A 26,343-nucleotide genomic window follows, 5' to 3' on the forward strand; every position below is an offset into this window, starting at 1 on the left:
TTATTCTAAAATATTCATCAATTACATAAAGATGAACAAAGAAGAAATAGAAACACTAACTCCTTTGATAAGAAATGTAGAAATAATAACTCAAGAATTGTGCACTTACTCTGAGTGATATTTATCTAAAACAACAAATTTGTTTGAGTCAGTGTTTTCTTCTCATATCAAAATATACATAGGTGGAGGAATCCATACTATGAATGATATTTTGGCAAACTAATAGAAGGGTTTGTATTTAAGTCCCTTAAAATTTAAACAGCAGGTGAGAATTCTCAGAATATGGTCATTATGGATCTAGATAAAGCTGTAGAATTTGTAAAAGTGAGATGTAGTTCAGGCATACAAAAATCATCCTAGAAATCATGGCCAAGGCTGGAGGGAATAAATTCTTACTTTACATATTAAGTAGATTAGAATTTGACACATAAAACTAAAAAGAGAAAATACTATAACTTGCGTTACCAAATTTAGTTGAAATCTAAATAAAGAATAGCGTAAAAAATTAAAAAAAAAAAGGGAGATTCATTTAGAATAGTCAATCAGCTATTTGAAAATGCATTTAGGACTGAGAAAAGTCAAGCGTTCAAGATAATTTTATTTGTTTTTTTATTCAAGTTGCCATATTCTATTAAGAAATTTTGGATATTTGAAGCAGTATTTTAAAATGCATTTATTGCCAGAGAGTACAACCTTTTGTTTTTGGTGCTTGGTAGTTTTAATTGTCTTTAGAAATTAAATTCCTAACACCACTGGAATGTGATCAGCCTTACTAGTCTGACTTAAACTTCAGAATAGAAAACCATGTTTTTCTTTAGTTGTGGTAATTATAGAATACTGGTGCATCAGTTAAGAAGAAAGATGGTAAAAATCAGGCACAGAGTGATAACATAAATTCTATGATTTATTAAATCTAACTTAGTAAGGGAAGACAATCACATTGAACAACAAGGGTAAGGTTTTTTTTTTCCCCCCTCCAAGAAGCAACTAATAAAGGAAGTTTTCAGGGGTAGGACAAAATTACCAGATTTTAAGAAATAACAGGTGAAGAAGTTTGTTGGTGGGAAAAGAATTACCAAGTGGTGAGTACAAGTTCTGTCCATGACAGAACAGCTTGTAACAGGCTGTCAAAGCTGTACTGAGTACATAAACCACTGTAAAGACATTGGAGAAGGGCCAACATAGCCAGGATTGAAAAGGGAAACATTCCTGCTGGAAGGGAAATTCTGAGAAGTCTACTACATATTCACCCTGTTTTGCTTTTCCCTGAGGACAGCTCACAGAGGGATGGAGAAGAGTCCTAACAATAAAAAGGAGTGATAATGAATTAAAGATACAGGAGTTGATCTTTGGGCTGCCAATGTGGCTGGGACTTGAGGAGCAAAATCCCAGATATGGGAAAACTCCATGGACTTGAGCCCAACGTACTTGAACTTCTATAGCAGAGAAAAGAATCAGAAACCAAAAGATCTGTTTTCTTGAGAGTAATTTTGAGACTCTGTGTGAAGGAAGAGGGCCAGCAGCTGTCATAGATACTGACGAGAAAATTCTGTGACTTGCCGAATGCATCTACAGCTGCTTTTAGAACCAGTACATATGGCCTAGGTGAGGAGGAAGGCCGTGCCTACTTGCCTCCGTATAAAAGTCAAGAGTATTCTAGTATCTCAAGGGTAAAGCACCTTTGGAATGCAAGTTGAACTTCTGCCAGTGGATACCTTCTATACGGCAGACCAAGCTTCTTCTAACAGCTTTGCTGAGAAAGGCCATTACAAGGTGGCATTTGAATAGGCCATAAAGAGGAAAAGGGCAGAGAGCTTATGCTGACAGATCTCCAAGCATACGCATGTATACCTCTGGAGGGGGTGAGGGGAAACTCTGTTGAGTCAATTCCTACTGATGGTGACCCCATGTGTTACAGAGTAGAACTGCTCCATAGGTTTTCTTGGCTATAATCCTAACAAAAGCAGATCACCAGGCCTTTCTTCCATGGTACTTCTGGGTGAGTTTGAACCACAAACTTTTAGGTTAGAAATTGAGTGCAAACCATTTGCATGACCTACTACCTATGCGCTTCTGAATATTCTCAGAAATAACTGCAAAAATTTTTGAAAGGGACTACTTTGTGAGATGTTTTTCTGTTGGGGAGGGTTGTGCACAAACAGCAAGGCTGGAACCCACCCTAGTTTGGTTATTAATATGACTTCAACTTCTGGTAGCTTGGTAACACATGGATATTCTGGGTAGGTTACAAACATGGGAACTTAACCTCAGGCTCCTTCAGAAGTAAAGAAGTAGCAAAGTAAACGCAGGCGGTGCCCATTGCTGCTGTTCCCACATAAATCTCCACTAACTTTAGACAAGTCAGCACGTGGTTGTTAGCAAAACCAGTCAAGGGCATCTATTCAAGAGCTGCATGCAGGGTCAGAGAACAAGATTGATGCCTCTTGCCAGTCACAGAAAATAATCTAAATAATACATAGTTTTGGAAATAACAAAAATGTATAAAAGCTTCTAATGATAGCATTGTAGAGAAAGAAGAGTCAGATTTCCGAGAATGTAAAAGCAGTGGCCAGGTGTGCCTTTTCCCAGTGAAAAGGTCCTCAGCTTCATTAGCATCAAATTCTTCCAGTGATCCCCAGTCATCAAAAGGCATTTTTTCATCAAAAGGTTAAGCATCACCGATGAAGATAAAATAGACCTGAATCGGGATTCAGAAAACAAAGGATCCCAGTCTGAACAAATCTATTAACCTAGCTGGCCCTTAATTTCCTCAGATAAAGTGTAAGGAAGTTGAACTAAATTATTCCTAAGGAACTTTCCATCTGGGAGAGTCTATGGTTTTCTTTTTGTTTCTAAAGGACAATCAATTATCCTTGCAGTATCTTCACTCAAAATAGGAAAATGACAAAGACCTTGTTGTAGTCAGCAAAATATGCTTCCTTGTAGCTTCACTGATTTCTGAACAAAAAAGAAAAGCGGATTAATAGCTAACCTTGAGGAGTAAAGAATCAGCGTGACTTCTAGTTAGCTATTCTTTAGCAGTCATCTTTTTTTTTTCCCCACGTCCATGACCTTCCAGGTAACATCTTGAGCATTTCTCAAAGACATTAGCCCTTTAAAGCTTTGGATATCATTTCTCTATGCCAGGGGACTACTAAACAGAGTGACAGCTCATTTAACTGGCATTGTTGAGAAATAGCTTGTTCCACTTAGGTGAAATTGTTTTTGTGTGCATAAGCTTTAGGGTATGAGCTTGTGGCATTCTTTTTAACTGCTCAGAGCTTTATCTGACTTCCTGGTTTGGGTCTAACTTCTGGATAATGAAGTTTGTTATGAAATGCTGTACACTAACTGGTACTATTGATTATAAAATTTTACTTGCTTTAAAAGGGTGTAACATAATTTCAAAAATGATTTCAACTAAGGAGAATAAACATCACCTTACTTAATTAAAAAAAAATTAAAAGCTTCATATTTGCAAGAAAGATCTGCCTATCAGAGACATTGCTGTTGTTAGGTGCCGAGTCGGTTCTAACTCATAGTGACACTGTGTACAATAGAACAAAACACTGCCAAGTCCTGCATCATCCTCATAATCATTGGTATGCTTGAGCCCGTTGTTGCAGCTACTGTGTCAATTTATGTCGTTGAGGATCTTCCTCTTTTTCCTGATTTTCTACTTTACCAAGCATGATATCCTTCCTCAGGGAATGGGCCCTCCTATTTCAGCTCACTAATGCCGAGGATATTGATGTTTATGAGTTCCATCTCATTTTTGGTGATTTCCAGTTTCCTATTATTTATGGATGCTTGCAGCTGTTCTTCTAATTTTGACTTGTGTCACATCAGTGAGTGAAGGTCTCAAAAGCTTGACTCCATTCACATCATTAAGGTGGGCTCTATTTTGAAGAAGCAGCTTTTCCCCAGTCGTCTTTTGAGTGGCTTCCAATCTGAGGGGATCATCTTCCAGCACTATATCAGACAATGTTTCACTGCTATTCATAAGGTTTTCAATGGTTAATTTTTTTTTTTAGAAGTAGACCACCAGCTCCTTCTTCCTAGTCTGTCTTAGTCTGGAAGTTCAGTTGAAACCCTATACGTGGCGACCCTGCAGGTATTTGAATACCAGTGGCATAGTTTCCAGCATCACAGCAACACTCATGCCACCACAGTAATACAAACTGACAGACTATTGGAGACATAGATGTCCGTTATTTTGTTTCAGCAGAAATACTAGCTACAAGCTATAATTTTTTTTTTTTTTAAATTTGGATAAAAACACAGGTTGGTTTAGGCCCAGAAATTAATGGGGGAAATTACCCTTGGGAAGACCTAAAGAAATTACAGTGGAGGAGAACCATCTAAAAGTCTAGCAAGGAGTTGTAACTATGTTGTTGGCACCCAAAAAGTATAAATAATGGCTTTGAAATTCATAGAGGAAATTTAGCAATACATTTCCTACAGACGTATTTATTTAAGTACAAAGATACACCATGAAAGAGTACTTGTATTGTTACCTGCTGAGAAAAACAGGCCCTTATTTTTTTTTCTTTAATACATGTGTTTCACATTTAACACATTGTTTAATCTATGATTGAGGCTGTATAGAAAATTATCTGAGACAGAATAGCTTTAAAATTGAACTGCTAATTTTATTCTTAAAAAGATATTCATGTAAAAGTAACTTTACAAAAAATTTAATTTATAGTAAATCATCACAGATATCATTCAAAAACAAAGACTACATCTATACTAATGGTTTCCACAGTAAATAGCTTCAACTTTTATTTTATTAAAATATTGTGAGAAATCTCTTAAAATATCATTTATTTGTATTGTATTTCAAGGCTGCTATAAAAAAATCAATAAATGATGTTTTCTTGAAATTGCAACAAATTTTGTTTATTCAGAAACCTAAATCTATTTGATAATCCTATGGATCACAACAGTCCAACCCTGTTGGGCATGGCATTGCCAAGAATTGTAATCAACTCAATGGCAACTGGTTTGTTTGGTTTTTAACTCTATCTGGTATGTGCTTCCTTTATAATATGTTTAAATTTTATTACAATTATTAGGTTTCTAGGGAATATATTTTTTAAATTCCATTTTTCCTTCTGTGCCAATGATACACAGTTTTTCAATAGGATAGAAATAAAATATAAGTTTATCATAGCAGTTCAAGATAGATTATTATGGATTGGTGAAGCAAGAGAAAATGTAATGGAGAAGAGAGCTAAGAAAAGACAGCGAAGCTCACCTTAAAGGACAAGAGTTGATGAGAAGTGTTCTGAGAAGGAGAAACAGGCTGAGCATATAGATGGAAATGGCATAAAAAGGAACAATGAAAAATTAGTGTGGATAAAACACAGGTTTATATAGAAAAAAATATAGTGACAAAAAGTGGATAGATTCTGCCAGTTTTTAACAGAAAAGTAAAATTGCTTAGACTTAATGTAGAGAAAACAGAGTCTTCTTTAAGGCTGCCTAGGGACATGATGTAGATGTTGTTTAGGATGGTGGATCTTGAAATGCTGTTTAGGCTGGCTCTGGAAAGGGAGAAATTTTAGTCAGAAAACACTGAGAAAAACATTTTAGTAATTCTGATGTAAGACTGGAATCCCTCAGTAGTGTAAACCAACCCATCCATGAGGCAGCTGGGAAGACAGGCCTGGTGATCTGCTTCTGAAAGGTCAGAGCCTTGAAACCCTATGGAGCATTTCTACTCTGCACACATAGGGTCTCCAGGGGTCAGAATCAGCTCGATGGCAACTAAAAACAACAACAAATATTAAGATTATGAGCACCTGGCTTTGCACAAATGAAACAAAAATGAAGGAGCTGCATAGCAAAGGTAGCACGGCAACAGTGTTCAGGCCCAGGAGGTGCACAGTCTGTAGAGAATTTGAAAACATAAATAAAACTGAATAAAAGCCAATCTGCTTCTAAATAATGTCAGTGAGAAAATACTTTTCCCTGAAAAAAAATTTTTTTTGTTATTTAAGAGTTTTAATCATTCATGTACATGCATGCTTTAATTTGACATAATTTAATTACCTTTTCTGTAATAAACATTGTGTTCTGCAGGGACTTCAATTTGGATAGTTCCCCATTATATAATCATCTTCTGAAGCTCTGGTGGCATAGTGGTTAAGAGTTTGGCTACTGTGCTGGCATAACTGGATATCCACCTACAAAAAAATGAAACAAGACTCATACCTCACACCATGCACAAAAATGAACTCAAAATAGATCGAAGACCTAAATATAAAATCTAAAACTATAAAGATCATGGAAGAAAAAATAGGGATAATGTTAGGAGCCCTAATACATGGCATAAACAGTATAGAAAACATTACCAACAATGCAGAAGAGAAAATAGATAACTGGGTGCTCCTAAAAAATCAAACACCTGCACTCATCCAAAGACTTCACCAAAAGAGTAAAACAATTGCTTACAGACTGGGAAAAAGTTTTTAGCTATGACATTTCTGATCAGCACCTGATCTCTAAAATCTACATCATACGGCAAAAACTCAACTACAAAAAGACAAACAACCCAATTAAAAAATGGGCAAAGGACATGAACAGGCACTTCACTAAAGAATACATTCAGGTAGCTAACAGATACATGAGGAACCGCTGATGATCATTAACCATTAGAGAAATGCAAAACAAAACTACAATGGTATTTCATCTCACTCCAACAAGGCTGGCATTAATCCAAAAAAACACAGAATAATAAATGTTGGAGAGGATGTAGAGAGTCTGGAACACTTATGCACTGCTGGTGGGATGTAAAATGGTACAGCCGCTTTGGAAACAGAACTACCATATGATCCAGCAAATCCCACTCCTTGGAATATATTCTTGAGAAATAAGAGCCTTTACACGAACAGATACGTGCACACCCATGTTCATTGCATCATTGTTTACAATAGGAAAAAAATGGAAGCAGCCAAGGTACCCATCAATGAATGAATAGTTAAATAAATTATGGTGTATTCACACAATTTAATACCACACATCGATAAAGAACAGTGATGAATTTGTGAAACATTTCATAACATGGAGGATTCTGGAAGGCATTATTCTGAGTGAAACTAGTCAGTTGCAAAAAGACAAATATTGTATAAGACTGCTATTACAGGAACTGGAGAAATAGTTTAAACAGAGAAGAAAACATTCTTTGATGGTTACAAGACGGGGGAGGAGAGAGGGAGGAAGAGAGATGGGTTTTCGCTAATTAGATAGTAGATAAGAACTATTTTAGGTGAAGGGAAAGACAACACACAATACAGGTGAGGTCAGCACAACTGGACTAAAGCAAAAGCAAAGAAGTTTCCTGAATAAACTGAAGGCCAGCATAGCAGGGGTGGGGATTTGGGGACCATGGTTTCAGGAGACATCTAAGTCAACTGGCATAATAAAATGTATTAAGAAATCATTTTGCATCCCACTTTCGAGAATGGTGTCTAGGGTCTTAAACTCTAGCAAGCAGCCATCTATGTGGTAGATTATGTTGATTGATTTTCTAACGTTAAGTCATCCTTGCATACCTGGTATGAATCCCAGTTAAGTAGTGGTATGTTATTTTTTTGATATGATGCTGAATTCTACTAGCTAGGATTTTGTGAAGAAGTTTATATACCCTTGAGAGATATTGGTCTGTAATTTTCTGTTTTTGTGTTGCCTGACTTAGGTATCAGGGTTATGCTGTTTTTTTCATAGAATGAATTTGGGAGTATGCCTTCCTTTTTTACGCTCTGAAATAATTTAAGTAGTACTAGTGTGAGCTCTTTGAATATTTGGTAGAATTCTTCAGTGAAGCTGTCTGGCCAGGCCTTTTTTTGTTGTTGCTGGGAGTTTTTTTTTTAAATTACCTTTTCGATTTCTTGTTGTAGGTCTGTTTTGATTTTCTATCTCAGTTTGCGTTGGTTTAGGTAGTGTGTTTCTGGAAATTTGTCCTTTTCCTCTAGGTTCTCAAATTTGTTGGAGTACAATCTTTCTTAGTATTCTGTTATGACTCTTTTTATTTCAGTTTGGTCTGCTGTAATATCTCACATCTCATTTCTTATTTGGGTTGCTTCCTCTCCTGTTTTTCTTTGGTGAGTTTCGCCAAGTTAGTCCTTTTATTGATCTTTTGAAAGAATTGACTTTTGGTCTTGTTGATTCTATCATTTTCCTGTTCTCTATCTCATTCACTTCTGCTCTAATCTTTTATTATTTCCTTTTTTTCTGGTTCCTATAGGCTCTTTGGTGGCATAGTGGTTAAGTGCTACGGCTGCCAACCAAAGGGTCAGCAGTTCGAATCCACCAGGCACTCCTTAGAAACTCTAGGGGGCAGTTCTACTCTGTCCTAAAGGGTCTCTATGAGTCGGAATCGACTCGACGGCACTGGGTGATAGGCTCTTTTGCCGTTCTCTTTCTATTTTTTAGAGTTGTAGGGCTAATGTTTTGATTTTGGTCCCTTTTTTTTTAATGTGTGCATTTATTGCTGTTAATTGACCTCTGAGAACTGCCTTTGCTGTGTCCCAAATATTTTGGTATGATGTGTTTTCATTCACATTTGGTAATTCCACAGAATTTTCTTTTATCAGAAGGTCATCTGATTGTTTATTTGGTCATTTGCTTCAGCCATCTGTCCTGATTTTTCATATGTTTTGATATTGCCTGCTGTCTTCAAGATATTAACGTATTGTTTTCTTTATTTATTGGTTGTATGTTCATTTGTTTTGTTCTGCTTCTTTTTTGTTGTTGCTGTGATACACCACCCAGGGCAGGCCAGACATGCTTTGCTGTTAGCTTGTCTGTAGACACCACAGTACTCACCACCTTGTCCAAGTGGGCAACAGCAGTAGGCAGGGCAAGGCTACTTCTCTGTACACTGGTTTGGTGAAGTAGCTGAGGATGGACTGGGTGGGTGCTGTCGGCCTCCTGATGTTGGTCCAGTAGTATGGGAGCATTCACAACCCCTCAGCAGATAGGCATGGGATTCAGAGGGGAGTGATATGGGCTTGCTTTGTACTGTTCAGCAGCTGATTGAGCAGTGGGATGGGGGGCCCAATGCAGTGATGGGCCTAAACACTGAGGACACTCTAGTGGTAGCAGCACAGTGAGGGCTTATGGGAAAGAGGTGGTGTACAAGACTAAGTGGGAGGGAGAAAGAAAAGGAAGAAAGAGAGAAAAAAGAAAATTGCAGCACAGTGGGAGCTAGCAGTTTTTTTTTTTGGGGGGGGAGGGTTGGTCCCTGGGCAGTATTGGGCTGATTTCTCTCAGCTGTTGCAGTGAAGTGGATAATGGTGGGATGTCATGGAGGTAGCATACAGGACTAGGCGTGAGGAGGAAAGAATAGGAAGAAAGGGAAAAAAGAAAAAAAATGACACAGCAGGAGTTGGTAGGTGGGGATGGGGCAGACCCAGGATGGCAGTGGACCAGTGGCTCTCTAGCAGCGGTGGCCTGGTGGGATCTGGCCACCGAGGGGTGAGGTGTGTATGAGGTGGCTGCTCTATCTCCTGTTGGGAGCTACGTGAAGTTGTCTTCCTGTACTCCCTGTTTGGATTTGTTGCTGACTGTGCTCCAAGATGACAAAGCTGTTCCACTTCAGTTGGCAGGGGAGCTCCACTCCTTATCTCTCTTCATTCTCTGTTTTCCTTTCTTCTTCCATTTAGTGTTAGATATAATTCTTTATCTCTTCATTTGATGCCTAATGACCCTGGATTGATGATTGTATCTGTTTTACTTAGGTTTTTCAGGTCTTTGCTGCCAAAGGACAGCATGATGTGTCTGTCTAGGGTGCCATGTTGGCTCCACCTTCGTTCTAATGGCAATTTTTAAAGGATAAAAGCTACATTAACCCTTTTAAAAATCATTCCTTGATCACTGACAGTGATACAATGTGTCTTATCTTTCAAATTCTTCACTTGCTGAGTGGAAGCTTCAGGTGATACTTTATAGTATTTACAAAGAAAGGTACATAAATTCTTGCATTAATACTGTCAAATATAACATGCACCTTACCCCACAAAAATTGCATTATTATACTGTGGAAGAGAGAGAGATAGAAAAAATGAAATAAATCAGGCTTTACCTCTCTTTTCTAGCAGATGAACTAGAACAAAGGGAAGAAAGAAAGTGCTCTCAAATGTGAAGAAGGTATATTGCTAATGAGCTACGCAATTTGGTTCATTTAGATAATCTGTATTACACCATTGTTTAGTAAAAATTTCCATAAGAAAAAAATCTATGAAAAGTAGATTTATGATCATGGCTGCTTCCTCAGAAATCTTTTCTAGACATACATTGTAGGCATGCTATTTCTCTACAGTGAATTATGAACTTGAACTTTATATAAGAATTATGAGAGGATAAAAGGAAAAGTCTCATTAAATTCTAACACATTTGTTTTCACCATTTATTTATATACACATTGATTCTATAAATATTATGGTATATCAACATCTCCTTAAGCAAATATGACCATCCTTAAAGAAGATCAAACTGAGCTACGTAACATCAATCTACGCGCAATAATAGCTAGAACTAGAGCCAAGGCAGGGCCATCAGGCAGATGCAGTTTTATTATCAGGTCAATATCATGCATTATGTAGTTATTTATCAAGCACTCCACCCTTGTGTTCTTTTTTGCTTTTCTACTTTGGCAGTATAGCTCAAGTAAAGCTCTAAATATGTCCATTTATTCAATTAGCCTTTCAGTCAATTCTGTCAAAATAAGAAGACAAGGAAAAAAAAAATCAAGAAAAAAAATACAGCATGTTTCGTTACAACTCCTTAGAATGGACATGACACCTGTCTAATTATAAGACATTGAAATGCAACAAAGTCCTTAAGCAGACAGCCATCCTGTCTGCCCTCGACAACCTTCTCCTGCCCTTTATATTGTGTTCAGCATAAAGTGAAACTTCATGAATATGAGCACAATGATCTAGAATTTGTAAGGTTAAGGCATAAAAGTGTATTTATTTTAAAATATCCTGATGTAAAGTTTATAAGTTCATATTTTGAAATAGAATATAGTCAATAATAAACATTTTTAAACTAAGGAAAAAGAGTGGTATTTTCATATACTGTCAGTAAATATAGGTGTGATGTTAACTATATTCTATGTGTTAATCTTCTTACATTTTCACTATATTTTTCTGCCTTTTGTTTTTTTCTTTCTATTTTCTTTTGAGTGACCGATCTTCCATAATGGGAATAAGTTGGTTTGGCTTCAAAAGAGAACAAATAGAAAACTTTACCTTGAACTTGAACGCTATCAACCCGTTTCTTATTTATTTATTTTTTATTGTGGTAATATATTTGACTTTTTTTTTTTTCATTTTAACCATTTTTAAATGTACAATTCAGTAACATTGAACATGTTATGCAACAATCTCTACTATTTATTTTCAAAACATTTTCATCACACAAAAGCTCTGTACCCATTAAGCAATAAATCCCTTTTCCCCTTAGTCCATAGTTCCAGGTAACCACTAATCTACTTTGTTTCTATACATTTTCATATTCTAGATATTTCATATAAATGGGATTATACAATATTTGTTCTTTGTGACTGACTGATTTCATTTAGCATAATGTTTTCAAGTTCAGTCATGTTATACCACGTATCTGAACTTCATTTCTTTTTATGGCTGAAATATATACCATTGTATGTATATATCACATTTTATTTATCCAGTCATCTATTTGTGGACATTTGAGTTGCTTCCACCTGTGATAGTTGATATTGTGTGTCAGCTTGGCTCTGCCATGATTCTCAGTGTTTACATGTGATCACTCTCATGATGGAATCTGCTGTGACTAACCAATAAGTTGAAAAGGAGTTTCCTTGGAGGTGTGGCCTGCAGCCGAATATAAGCAGATGTTCTGGCTTTTTTCTCACTCTGGATCCTGGAGCTACCTCCTGTTCATCTGACCCCCAGTTTATGGGACTTGAGCTATCAGCTTATCTGCAGATCTTGGGATTCATCAATCTTCACAGACTGAGAATGGGATCCCAGTTCTCCAACCTGCCAATCTTGAGTTCGCCAACCCCTGCGGTTATGTGACTCGAGAGAAGCCTCTCTCCTGATCCACAGACTTGGGACATTCCAGTCTCTACAATTGCTTGAGCTATTTCCTTGATATAAATTTTTCTATATATATTTACACGCTTTACTGGTTTTGCATATCTAGAGAACCCAGCATAAGATGACACCTTTTGTCCATGGAGAATAATTCTGCTATGAACATTAGTGTACAAGTATCTGTTTGAGTCTCCGCTTTTAATTCTTGGAGTATATACTTAAAAGTGGATATGATAATTCTAGGTTTAACTTACAAGAACTATCACTCTGTTTCCAGGGACTACAGCATTTTGTGTTCCTACCAGCAATAGACAAGAGTTCTTATTTCTCCACATTCTTGCCAACACTTATTATGTTCCTTTATGCTTGAAAATAGCTATCCTAGTTGGTGGGAAGTTGCACCTCATTGTGACATTTATTTGCATCTACCTAAGCTTTTCATGTGTTTGTTGGCCATTTGTTTGACTTTTTTGTGGAAATGTATATTCAAGTTTTTTGCCCTTTTTTTTAATTGGGTTGTTTGTCTTTTTGTTGTCTAGTTGCAGGAGTTCTTTATACATTCTAGATATAAAACCCTTATCAGATATATGATGTCCAAATATTTTCTTCCATTCTGTAGGTTGTCTTTTCTCTTTCTTTATAATGTCCTTTGAGGCATAAAAGTTTTTAATTTGAATGAAGTGCAATTTATCTCTTTTCTTTTGTTCCTTGTGCTTTTTAGTATGGTGTCTAAAAATCCTTTGCCAACTACAAATTCCTGAAGATACATTCATATATTGTTTTCTAAGTGTTTTATAGTTTTAGTTTTTATATTTAGGTCATCGGTCCATTTTGAGTCAAGTTGTAAATATGGTGTGAGGGAAGGTCCAAGTTTATTCTTCTGCCTGTGGAAATCTAATTGCTAAATTAATTATAATTTCATGTATAGTTTAATATGATACACTTTTATAGTTGTATTATAATAGTTATATTGTATGATTTATAGATTCAATTATTATTTAGATTTTTTCCACATGTGAATTTTTCTTTGCCAGTGATTTTCCTCCATTATATTTTGAGCTTCATGTATTACTCAAAATATGCATCATAATGCTGTGTGCATGTGAGCTACATAAGAGAAAAATGCTGCAGAACTGAAAATCAACAAAAATTTTCTTTATCCATAAAGAAGTGAGATCACAGGTAGAGAGACACACAAACTAATACAGAGAATCACCAATTACCAGGAGCAGAAAATGTCACCACTGGACTCAACAGCAGATAGGAATAACTAAAGGCTAATTGACTAATTGCTGTATATTGAGTTTAGACAAGCTTAAGAGATAAAAACTACTGAGGCTCAGCCTTAGGGTTCTTCCACACTCTTTGAGCTCTAGGAACCCAACCAGGTTCTCACTCTGACACTGCGAGAAAAATTCTCCTTGTGCTATGCTTCCTATGTGAAAGAAGGGAAATGCCCAATTCCAGCCCTCTCTAGCCTTACATGCGGGAGGGGAAAGGGAATTACCCAATTCCAGCCCTCTTCTACTTCAATGCAGAAAAAAGGAAACACATAAAACATTCCCATGCACATACAGATGGGCAATGTATGCAGAGAGAGAGAAATTCTAAGGAAGAATAAAAATGAAATACTAGAAATCAAGAACACTGTAACAGAAATGAGTGCTTTTGATAGGCTCATATGTAGATCAGACAATGTCAAAGGAATCATCGGTGAGCTTTTTAGGCTGGGTTCTCTAGAGAAGTAAAACCAGTGAAGCATATAAATATATATATAGAGAGATTTAGATCAAGGCAATGGTTCATGTGGTTGCAGAGACTGGAAAGTCCCAAGTCTGTGGGTCAGGCTGGAGGCTTCCCCTGACTCATGTAGCTACAGGGGCTGGTAAACCCAAGATCAGCAGGTCAGATAGTAGTCCTCTGGCTCACACAGGCTGTGAAGACTGACAAATTCCAAGATCAACAGATAATCTGCTAGCTCAATCCCAAGAACTGGAGGTCAGATGAGCAGGAACCAGCTGCAGGATCCAGAGTAAGCAAGGGTCAGTGAGCTTTACCAGAAAGTCCACCTATATTGGATGCAGACCACACCCCCAAGGAAACTCCCTTTCAACTGATTGACTCATAACAGATCTCATCATGGAGGTGATTACATTATTACATAACTGTCAAATTATATCATAACAAACCACTGAGAATCATAGCCCAGCCAAGCTGACACATAACCTTAACCATCACAGTGATCTTGAAGATATATATCAATAGAAACTTTCCAAACTCAAAATCATGGAGAAAAATAAAATGACGAAAATGAAAAGAATATCCCAGAAGTCTGGAAAAATCACAAAAAATATAACATACATGTAATGGAAATACAAAAAGAAGAAAACAGTGATGAAAGAACAGAAGAAATGTTTGAAGTAATAATTGCTGAGAATTTTCAAAAATTGTTGACAGACACCAAACCACAGATTAGAAAGCTCAGAGGACACCAAGCAGGATAAATGTAAAAAAAAAAAATGCACCTAAGCATAGTATATTCACTTCAGAATATAAAAGACAGAGAAAAAATCTTGAAAGCCAGATGGGGTACAGGAGGGGTGACTTACTTATAGAGTAATAAGTATAAACATTACATTGGACTTCTTTTCAGAATTCATGCAAGCAAGAAGAGAATGAGTGAAATATCTAAAGCATTTAAAGAAAAAAAAAAAAATACCAACTTGGGATTTTGTACCCAGAAAAATCATACTTCAAAAATGAAGAAGAAATACTTTCTCAGGTAAATCGAAATTGAGGGAATTTGTTGCAACTAGACATGCAAACGTGTTAAACCTGGGTGGTGCAAATGGTTAATGTGTTTGGTTGCTAAATGAAAGGTTGGAAGTTCCAGTCCATATCCAGAGGCATAACAGAAGGAAGCCCTAGTGGTCAAATATTGAAAAATCAGCCTTTGAAAATCCTATGGGGCACAGTTCTACTCATGCCTTTTAAGAAATGCTGAAAGAAGTTCTTCAGAGAGAAGGAAATTGGTATAGGTCAGAAAATCAGATCTATGTAAAAAAAAAAAAAAATTGTATCCAAATTTGCTTCAGTAATTTTTAGTACTGAGTAAAACATACTATGATCCCCAATGTTAGTTGATTTTTTTCCAATATTATGTGCATTTGGCACCAAAGAAATCCGCATTTATTACCAATTGTGTTTCCAATGATAACTTTTTTTTTTTAAAACACAGGCATTTCTTCGTAGCTTAAGAAGCTGAGATTGGAGGGCACAAATAAGAAAATATTAAGATAAAATCACTGCACTTAATAAATTTACTGTGGAATTGATGATATTAATCAAAATACCAACCTATGTTAATATTTACTTGATTAACCCAGTTAAAATACATTATAATTTCTATATCTATTCACCAAAGAAAATACTATATCCTGATACCCTGGAAATGGAAATTTCCTGATTTCATGGACTAAAACAGCATACAGGTATACTTCTTCTTTGTATTTTGAGTCTCCTTTCTAATCTTATCCAGAATTGTTTTAATGGTTATCCTGTTTGAAATTGTTTCTCTTCCTCATTGTTTGCCATCTCAGTAAAATTTACCATAATCACTTGCTCAAGTCAGAAACTCAAGGCTCACCCTGGTCTCCTACTTCTATATTATATTCTCCTCTACTTAAATATATATATTTTTTATGGCATTTACTTTTTGTTTGGTTTATTTAATTTCACTTTTAAAAATACATAAGTGCATACAAGTAGATAAGAAGTTGGAAAGTTATAACTCACGATGTTAATGGCAGTGTTCCTTTGGTAATAGAATTTTAGGAAAAATGCACATTCTTTTTTTTTTTTTAATTCAAGCATCTTCTAGAGCTTGAGAGGTAATTCTTTTTCCCCCTCATTTAGAACTTTATACACAAATGTTTTTTGTGACATTGGTTGCAATCCCTGTAATGTGTCAGCACTCTTCCCATTTCTGTTTCCATTCCAGGTTTTCTGTGTCCATTCCAGTCTTCCTGTCCCTTCCTGCCTTCTTGTCTTTGATTTTGAGAAGGTGCTGCACATTTGGTATTGTATACTTGATTGAACTAAAAAACACTTTTTTCAGGTGTGTTATTGTTCTTTTTATAGGCCTATGTAATCTTTGGACTTCAGGAAATGCTTCAGTTCTAAGTTATCAGGGTATCAAGGGGCCATAGTCTCTGTCAGACCAGTGAGTCTGGTCTTTTTTTGTGAATTTGAATTTGGTTCAACATTTTTTCCTCCCACTCTGTCTGGGCCCCTCTGTTATGTTTCCTGTTAGAACCGGTCAGTGTTAGCAGCTGGGTACCTTCTAGTTCTTCTGGGCTCAGGATGGTAGAGGCTGTGGTTCATGTGGTCCATTAGTCCTTTGGACTAATATTTTCATCGTGTCTTTGGTTTTCTTCATTATCCTTTGCCCAATAGGAATGTGACCAATAGATAAATCTTTAGATGGCCACTCACTAATTTTTAAGACCCCAGAGCTGCTCACCAAAGTAAAAAGTGGAACATTTTCTTTATGAACTATGTTATGCCAATTGACTTGGATGTCTCCCAAGACCATGGTTACCAAGCATCAGCCCTAGTAACTCGGTCACTCAAGTTGTTTGGGTATGTCTAGGAAGCTTCTCCACCATGTGTCTGTCAGTTTGTCACACTTTGGGGGCTTGCTTGTTGCTGAGATATTATAAGCTTTGCCCTCAGTATTTCAAATAATACCAGCAATGTGACCTTAATAGACAGATTTCAGCAGAGCTTCCAGACTAAGAGGCTAGAAAAAAGGACCTGGCAATCTACTTCTGGAAAAATGAGCCAGTGAAAATTTTATGAATAGCAGTGGAACATTGTCTGATATAGCGCCAGAGGATGAGCCTCTCATATTAGAAGGCAATCAAAATATGACTGCTGAAAAGCTGCCTCCTCAAAGTAAAGTCGACCATAATGACGTAGATGAGGTCAATCTTTCAGAATCTTCATTTGCTGTTATGGCACAACTCAAAATGAGAAGAAACAGCTGCAGACATCCATTAATAGTGGGAACGTGGAATGCACGAAGGGTGAATCTAGAAAAATTTGAAGTTGTCAAAAATGAAATGGAGCTCATGAAGATTGATATCATAGGCATTAGTGAGCTGAAATGGACTGGTATTGGCCGTTTCTAATCAGATGATCATATGGTCTCCTATGCTGGGAATGACCAATTCAAGATGAATGGCATCACGTTCAATATCAAAAAGAACATTTCAAGATCTATCCTGAAGTAAAAGCTGGCAGTAATAGGATAATATCCACACACCTACAAGGAAGACCAGTTAATATCACTATTATTCATTTTATGCACCAACCACTAAAGCCAAAAATGAAGAAATTGAAGATTTTTACCAACTTCTATAGTCTGAAATTGTTCAAATGTGCAATCAAGATGCATTGATAATTACTGGTGATTGGAATGCAAGAGTTGGAAATGAAGAATTGGTAGTTGTAAAATATTACCTTGGTGATAGAAACAATGAGGGAGATCCGTGATAGAATTTTGCAAGAACAATGACTTCTTCATTGCGAATAACTATTTTCAACAACATAAAGGACAACTATACAAGTGGACCTCAGCGGGTGAAAAACACAGGAATCAAATCAGCTACAACTGTGGAAAGAGTTATAGGAGAAGCTCAATCATATCAGTCAGAACAAGGCCAGGGGCTGGCTGCAGAACCGACCATCAATTGCTCATGTGCAAGGTGAAATTGAAGCTGAAGAAAATGCAAACAAGCCCACGAGAGCCAAAGAATGACCTTGAGTATATCCCACCAGAATTTGGAGACTAGCTCCAGGATAGATTTAACACATTGGATACTAATGACAGAAGACCAGATGGGTTGTGGGAAGACATTAAGGATATCCTACATGAAGAAAGCAAAAGGTCATTAAAAAGACAGAAAAGAAAGAAAAGACCAAAATGGACTTCAGAGGAGGCTCTGAAACTTGCTCTTGAACATAGAGTAGCTAAAAATAATGGAATAAATGATGAAATAATAGAGCTGAACAGAAAATTTCAAAGGGTAGCTCAGGAAGACAAAGTAAAATGTTATAACGAAATGTGCAAAGACCTGGAGTTAGAAAACCAAAAAGGGAGAACACACAGGAAGCATCAAAAACAGATTGAAGGAATATACAGAGTAACTGTAACAAAAAGAATTGGTCGACATTCAACCATTTCAGGAGGTAGCATATGATCAAGAGCCAACAGCATTGAAGGGAGAAGTCCAAGCTTCATTGAAGGCATTGGCGAAAAACAAGGCTTCAGGAATTGGCAGAATACCAATTGAGATGATTCAACAAATGGATCCAGCACTGGAGGGGCTCATTCCTCTGTGGTAAGATATTTGGAAGACAGATACCAGGCTGACTGATGGGAAGAGATTCATATTTGTGCCTATTCCAAAGAAAGATGATCCAACAGAATGTGAAAATTATCAAAAAATATCATTAATATCACATGCAAGTAAAATTTTGCTAAAGATCTTTCAAAAATGGTTGCAGCAGTACATTGACAAGTAATTGCCAGAAGTTCAAGCCAGATTAAAAAGAGGACATTGAACTATGGATATCATCACTGATGTCAAATGGATTTTGGTTGAAAGCAGAGAATACCAGAAAGATGTTTACCTGTGTTTTATTGACTATGCAAAAACATTCAACTGTGTAGGTAATACCAAATAACGGATAATATTTTGAAGAACTGGAATTCCAGAACTCTTAACTGTGCTCAGGTGGAACCTGTACATAAACCAAGAGACAGTTGTCCAAACAGAGCAAGGGGATAACTGCATTTAAAATCAAGAAATGTGTATGTCAGCTTTGCATCTGTTCATCATATTTATTAAATCTGTATGCTGAGCAAATAAACCAAGAAGCTGGACTATATGAAGAAGAATGTGGCATCAGGATTGTAGGAAGACTTACTAAAAACCTGCAACATGTGAATGACACAGCTTGCTTGCTAAAAGCAAAGAGAACTAGAAGCACTCACTGATGAAGATCAGAAACTATAGCCTTCAGTATGGATTACACCTCAACATAAAGAAAACAAAAATCCTCACAACCGGACCAATAAGCAATATCATGATAAATGGTGAAAAGATTGACATTGTCAAGGATTTCATTTTACTTGGATCCACAATCAATGCCCATGGAAGCAGTAGTCAGGAAATCAAATGACTAATCGCACTGGGCAAATCTGCTGTAAAGACCTCCTTTATAGCGTTAAAAAGAAAAGATGTCACTTTGAGAACTATGGTGTGCCTCACCCAAGCCATGATATTTTCAAAGGCCTCATATGCATGCAAAAGCTGAACAATGAATACGGAAGATCAAAAAGAACTGATGTATCTGAATTATGGTGTTGGTGCAGAATATTGACTATACTATGGACTGCCAGGAGAATGAACAAGTCTTTCTTGGAAGAAATACCACCAGAGTGCTCCATGGAAGTAATGATGTTGAGACTTTGCCTCACGTATTTTTTTTTTTTTTTAATTTTTATTAAGCTTCAAGTGAACATTTACCATTCCAATCAGTCTGTCACATGTAGGTTTACATACATCTTACTCCCTTCTCCCACTTGCTCTCCCCCTATTGAGTCAGCCCTTACAGTCTCTCGTTTCGTGCCAATTTTACCATCTTCCCTCTCTCTCTATCTTCCCATCCCCCCTCCAGTCAAGAGTTGCCAACACACTCTCCTGTGTCCACCTGATTTAATTAGCTCACTCTTCATCAGTATCTCTCTCCCCCCCACTGACCAGTCCTTTTCATGCCCGATGATTTGTCTTTGGGGATGGTTCCTGTCCTGTGCCATCAGAAGTTCTGGGGAGCATTGTCTCTGGGATTCCTCTAGTCGCAATCATACCATTAGGTGTGGTCTTTGAATGAGAATTTGGGGTCTGCATCCCATTGGTCTCCTGCTCCCTCAGGAGTTGTCTGCTGTGTTCCCTGACAGGGCAGACATCGATTGTGGCCGGGCACCAACTAGTTCTTCTGGTCTCAGGATAATGTAGGTCTCTGGTTCAAGTGGCCCTTTCTGTCTCTTGGGTTCTTAGTTGTCCTGTGACCTTGGTGTTCTTCCTTTGCCTTTGCTCCCGGTGGGTTGAGACCAATTAATGTATTTTAGATGACTGCTTGTTGGCATTTAGGATCCCAGGTGCCACAATTCAAAGTGGGATGCAGAGTGTTTTCATAATAGAATTGTTTTGCCCATTGACTTAGAAGTCCCCTCAAACCAAGTTCCCCAGACCCCAGCCCCTGCTTCGCTGACCTTTGAAGCTTTCATTTTATCTCGGAAACCTCTTTACTTTTAATCCAGTCCAATTAGGCTGACCTTCCTTGTTTTGAGTGTTGTCTTTCCCTTCACCCAAAGCAGTTCCCATCTACAGATTGATCAATAAAAAGCCCTCTCCCTCCCTCCCTCCCTCCCTCCCTCCCTCCCCCCTTTGTAACCACAAAAGTATGTGTTCTTTTCCGTTTTTTCTATTTCTCAAGATCTTATAATAGTGGTCTTATACAGTATTTGTCCTTTTGCAACTGACTCATTTCGCTCAGCATAATGCCTTCCAGATTCCTCCATGTTATGAAATGTTTCAGAGATTCGTCACTGTTCTTTATCGATGCGTAGTATTCCATTGTGTGAATATACCACAATTTATTTACCCATTCGTCCGTTGATGGACATCTTGGTTGCTTCCAGCTTTTTGCTATTGTAAACAGAGCTGCAATAAACATGGGTGTGCTTATATCTGTTTGTGTGAAGGGTCTTGTATCTTTAGGGTATATTCCGAGGAGTGGGATTTCTGGGTTGTATGGTAGTTCTATTTCTAACTGTTTAAGATAACGCCAGATGGATTTCCAAAGTGGTTGTACCATTTTACAATCCCACCAGCAGTGTATGAGAGTTCCAGTCTCTCCGCAGCCTCTCCAACATTTATTATTTTCTGTTTTTTGAATTAATGCCAGTCTAGTTGGTGTCAGATGGAATCTCATCGTAGTTTTAATTTGCATTTCTCTAATGGCTAATGATCGAGAGCATTTTCTCATGTATCTGTTGGCTGCCTGAATATCTTCCTTAGTGAAATTTGTGTTCATATCCTTTGCCCACTTCTTGATTGGGTTGTTTGTCTTTTTGTGGTTGAGTTTCGACAGAGTCATGTAGATTTTAGAGATCAGGCGCTGGTCTGAGATGTCATAGCTGAATATTCTTTCCCAGTCTGTAGGTGGTCTTTTTACTCTTTTGGTGAAGTCTTTAGATGAGCATAGGTGTTTGATTTTTAGGAGCTCCCAGTTATCTGGTTTCTCTTCATCATTTTTGGTAATGTTTTGTATTCTGTTTATGCCCTGTATTAGGGCTCCTAGGGTAGATACTATTTTTTCTTCCCTGATTTTTATCGTTTTAGTCTTTATGTTTAGGTCTTTGATCCACTTGGAGTTAGTTTTTGTGCATGGTGTGAGGTATGGGTCCTGTTTCATTCTTTTGCAAATGGATATCCAGGTATGCCAGCACCATTTGTTAAAAAGACTATTATTTCCCCAATTGACTGACACTGGTCCTTTGTCAAATATCAGCTGCTCATAAATGGATGGATTTATATCTGGATTCTCAATTCTGTTCCATTGGTCTATGTGCCTGTTGTTGTACCAGTACCAGGCTGTTTTGACTACTGTAGCTATATAATAGGTTCTGAAATCAGGTAGGGTGAGGCCTCCCACTTTCTTCTTCTTTTTCAGTAATGTTTTGCTTATCCGGGGGTTCTTTCCTTTCCATATGAAATTAGTGATTTGTTTCTCTATTCCCTTAAAGTATGACATTGGTATTTGGATTGGAAGTGCGTTGTATGTATAAATGGCTTTTGGTAGAATAGACATTTTTACTATGTTAAGTCTTCCTATCCATGAGCAGGGTATGTTTTTCCATTTAAGTGTGTCCTTTTGAATTTCTTGTAGCAGAGTTTTATAGTTTTCTTTGTATAGGTCTTTTACATCCTTGGTAAGATTTATTCCTAAGTATTTTATCTTTTTGGGGGCTACTGTGAATGGTATTGATTTGGTTATTTCCTCTTCGGTGTTCTTTTTGTTGTTGAAGAGGAATCCAAGTGATTTTTGTATGTTTATTTTATATCCTGAGACTCTTTCAAACTCTTCTATTAGTTTCAGTAGTTTTCTGGAGGATTTCTTAGGATTTTCCATGTATACGATCATGTCATCTGCAAATAGTGACAGCTTTACTTCCTCCTTCCCAATCTGGATACCCTTTATTTCTTTGTCTAGCCTAATTGCCCTGGCTAGGACTTCAAGTACGATGTTGAATAAGAGCGGTGATAAAGGGCATCCTTGTCTGGTTCCCGTTCTCAAGGGAAATGCTTTCAGGTTCTCTCCATTTAGAGTGATATTGGCTGTTGGCTTTGCATAGATGCCCTTTATTATGTTGAGGAATTTTCCTTCAATTCCTATTTTGGTGAGAGTTTTTATCATAAATGGGTTTTGGACTTTGTCAAATGCCTTTTCTGCATCAATTGATAAGATCATGTGGTTTTTGTCTTTTGTTTTATTTATGTGATGGATTACATTAATGGTTTTTCTGATATTAAACCAGCCTTGCATACCTGGTATAAATCCCACTTGATCAGGGTGAATTATTTTTTTGATGTGTTGTTGGATTCTATTGGCTAGAATTTTATTAAGGATTTTTGCATCTATGTTCATGAGGGATATAGGTCTAAAATTTTCTTTTTTTGTAACGTCTTTACCTGGTTTTGGTATCAGGGAGATGGTAGCTTCATAGAATGAGTTGGGTAGTATTCCGTTTTTTTCTATACTTTGAAATACCTTCAATAGTAATGGTGTTAAGTCTTCTCTGAAGGTTTGGTAGAACTCTGCAGTGAAGCCATCTGGGCCAGGACTTTTTTTTGTTGGGAGTTTTTTGATTACCGTTTCAATCTCTTTTTTTGTTATGGGTCTATTTAGTTGTTCTACTTCTGAATGTGTTAGTTTAGGTAAGTAGTATTGTTCTAAGAATTTATCCATTTCTTCTAGGTTTTCAAATTTGTTAGAGTACAATTTTATGTAGTAATCTGATATGATTCTTTTGATTTCATTTGGTTCTGTTGTGATGTGGTCCTTCTCGTTTCTTATTCGGGTTATTAGTTTCCTTTCCTGTTTTTCTTTAGTCAGTCTGGCCAATGGTTTATCAATTTTGTTAATTTTTTCAAAGAACCAGCTTTTGGCTTTGTTAATTCTTTCAATTGTTTTTCTGTTCTCTAATTCCTTTAGTTCAGCTCTAATTTTTATTATTTGTTTTCTTCTGGTGCCTGATGGATTCTTTTGTTGCTCACTTTCTATTTGTTCAAGTTGTCGGGACAGTTCTCTGATTTTGGCTCTTTCTTCTTTTTGTATGTGTGCATTTATCGATATAAATTGGCCTCTGAGCACTGCTTTTGCTGTGTCCCAGAGGTTTTGATAGGAAGTATTTTCATTCTCGTTGCTTTCTAAGAATTTCCTTATTCCCTCCTTGATGTATTCTATAACCCAGTCTTTTTTCAGGAGGGTATTGTTCAGTTTCCAAGTATTTGATTTCTTTTCCCTAGTTTTTCTGTTATTGATTTGTAGCTTCATTGCCTTGTGGTCTGAGAAGATGCTTTGTAACATTTCGATGTTTTGGATTCTGGAAAGATTTGTTTTATGACCTAATATGTGGTCTTTTCTAGAGAATGTTCCATGTGCGCTAGAAAAAAAAGTATATTTTGCAGCAGTTGGGTGGAGAGTTCTGTATAAGTCAATGAGGTCGAGTTGGTTGATTGTTGTAAGTAGGTCTTCCGTGTCTCTATTGAGCTTCTTACTGGATGTCCTGTCCTTCTCCGAAAGTGGTGTGTTGAAGTCTCCTACTATATTTATGTGGAGGTGTCTATCTCACTTTTCAATTCTGTTAAAATTTGATTTATGTATCTTGCAGCCCTGTCATTAGGTGCATAAATATTTAATATGGTTATGTCTTCCTGATCAATTGTCCCTTTTATCATTATATAGTGTCCTTCTTTATCCTTTGTGGCGGATTTAAGTCTAAAGTCTATTTTGTCAGAAATTAATATTGCTACTCCTCTTCTTTTTTGCTTATTGTTTGCTTGATATATTTTTTTCCATCCTTTGAGTTTTAGTTTGTTTGTGTCTCTAAGTCTAAGGTGTGTCTCTTGTAGGCAGCATATAGATGGATCGTGTTTTTTCATCCAGTCCGTGACTCTCTGTCTCTTTATTGGTGCATTTAGTCCATTTACATTCAGCGTAATTATAGATAAGTTTTTAGTGCTGTCATTTTGATGCCTTTTCATGTGTGTTGTTGGCCATTTCATTTTTCCACATGCTTTTTTGTGCTGAGACGTTTTTCTTAGTAGCTTGTGAGATCCTCATTTCATAATGTTTAACTTTGTGTTTATTGAGTCGTTACGTTTTTCTTGGCTTTTTTCTTGAGTTATGGAATTGATATTCCTTTTTGTGGTTACCTTTTTATTTACCCCTATTTTTCTAAGTAAAAACCTAACTTGTATCCTTCTATTTCGCCTTGTATCACTCTCCATCTGACAGTTCAATGCCTCCTATATTTAGTCCCTCTTTTTGATTATTTTGATCGTTTATCTATTGATTTCCATGATTTCCTGTTGTGTGTATTATTTTGTTTATTTATTTATTTTTTAGAATTAGTCTTAATTTGTTTGTTTTTGTGCTTTCCCTGTTTGAGTTGCATTGATATCAGGATGTTCTGTTTTGTGACCTTGTATTGTGCTGGTACCTGATATTATTGGTCATCCAGCCAAACAATCTCCTTTAGCATTTCTTGCAGTCTTGGTTTAGTTTTTGCAAATTCTCTAAACTTGTGTTTATCTGTAACTATCTTAATTTCTGCTTCATATTTCAGAGAGAGTTTTGCTGGATATATGATCCTTGGTTGGCAGTTTTTCTCCTTCAGTGCTCTTAATATGTCGTCCCATTCCCTTCTTGCCTGCATGGTTTCTGCTGAGTAGTCTGAACTTATTCTTATTGATTCTCCCTTGAAGGAAACCTTTCTTTTCTCCCTGGCTGCTTTTAAAATTTTCTGTTTGTCTTTGGTTTTGGCAAGTTTGATGATGATATGTCTTGGTGTTTTTCTTTTTGGATCAATCTTAAATGGGGTTCGATGAGCATCTTGGATAGATATCCTTTCGTCTTTCATGATGTCAGGGAAGTTTTGTGTCAGGAGTTCTTCAACTATTTTCTCTGTGTTTTCTGTCCCCCCTCCCTGTTCTGGGACTCCAATCACTCGCAAGTTATCCTTCTTGATAGAGTCCCACATGATTCTTAGGGTTTCTTCATTTTTTTTAATTCTTTTATCTGATTTTTTTTCAGCTATGTTGGTGTTGTTTCCCTGGTCCTCCAGAAGTCCCAGTCTACATTCTAATTGCTCGAGTCTGCTCCTCTGACTTTCTATTGCGTTGTCAAATTCTGTAATTTTATTGTTAGTCTTTTGGATTTCTACATGCTGTCTCTCTATGGATTCTTGCAACTTGTTAATTTTTCCACTATGTTCTTGAATAATCTTTTTGAGTTCTTCAACAGTTTTATCAGTGTGTTCCTTGGCTTTTTCTGCATTTATCCTAATTTCATTTGTGATATCTTTAAGCATTCTGTAAATTAGTTTTTTATATTCTGTATCTGATAATTCCAGGATTGTATCTTCATTTGGGAAAGATTTTGATTCTTTTGTTTGGGGGGTTGGAGAAGCTGTCATGGTCTGTTTCTTTATGTGGTTTGATATGGACTGCTGTCTCCGAGCCATCACTGGGAAACTAGATTTTCCAAGTAGTCAGCTAAAAAAAAATGCAGTCAGATCCCTATCTGAATTCTCTCTCTGGCTCCGGGTATTCGGATGTTAATGGGGTCGCCTGGGGAGGGTGGGGGAGGGATCTGAGAGCTAGTAGTGTAGCACCACAGAATATAGAGCTGAATACCACGTTCACGCTCTGCCCCCGTTTGCCAAAATCCGGGCTGGACGGGTCCCTGGGTAGGACACTGCTTTCCTTGCTCGGAAACCAGTCACTTCCTCCTGGGGACTTCCTCCGGTGCGCGGCACCGCTCGTGGGCACTGGGTGGGAGTTTCCCGCACGAACGGGTGGGCCCGCCCCCAGGGTCTATTCAGGCAATTAAATTGGGT

Source organism: Loxodonta africana, chromosome 13 (assembly GCF_030014295.1).
Source record: "Loxodonta africana isolate mLoxAfr1 chromosome 13, mLoxAfr1.hap2, whole genome shotgun sequence".
In the NCBI taxonomy this organism is placed as follows: Eukaryota; Metazoa; Chordata; class Mammalia; order Proboscidea; family Elephantidae; genus Loxodonta; species Loxodonta africana.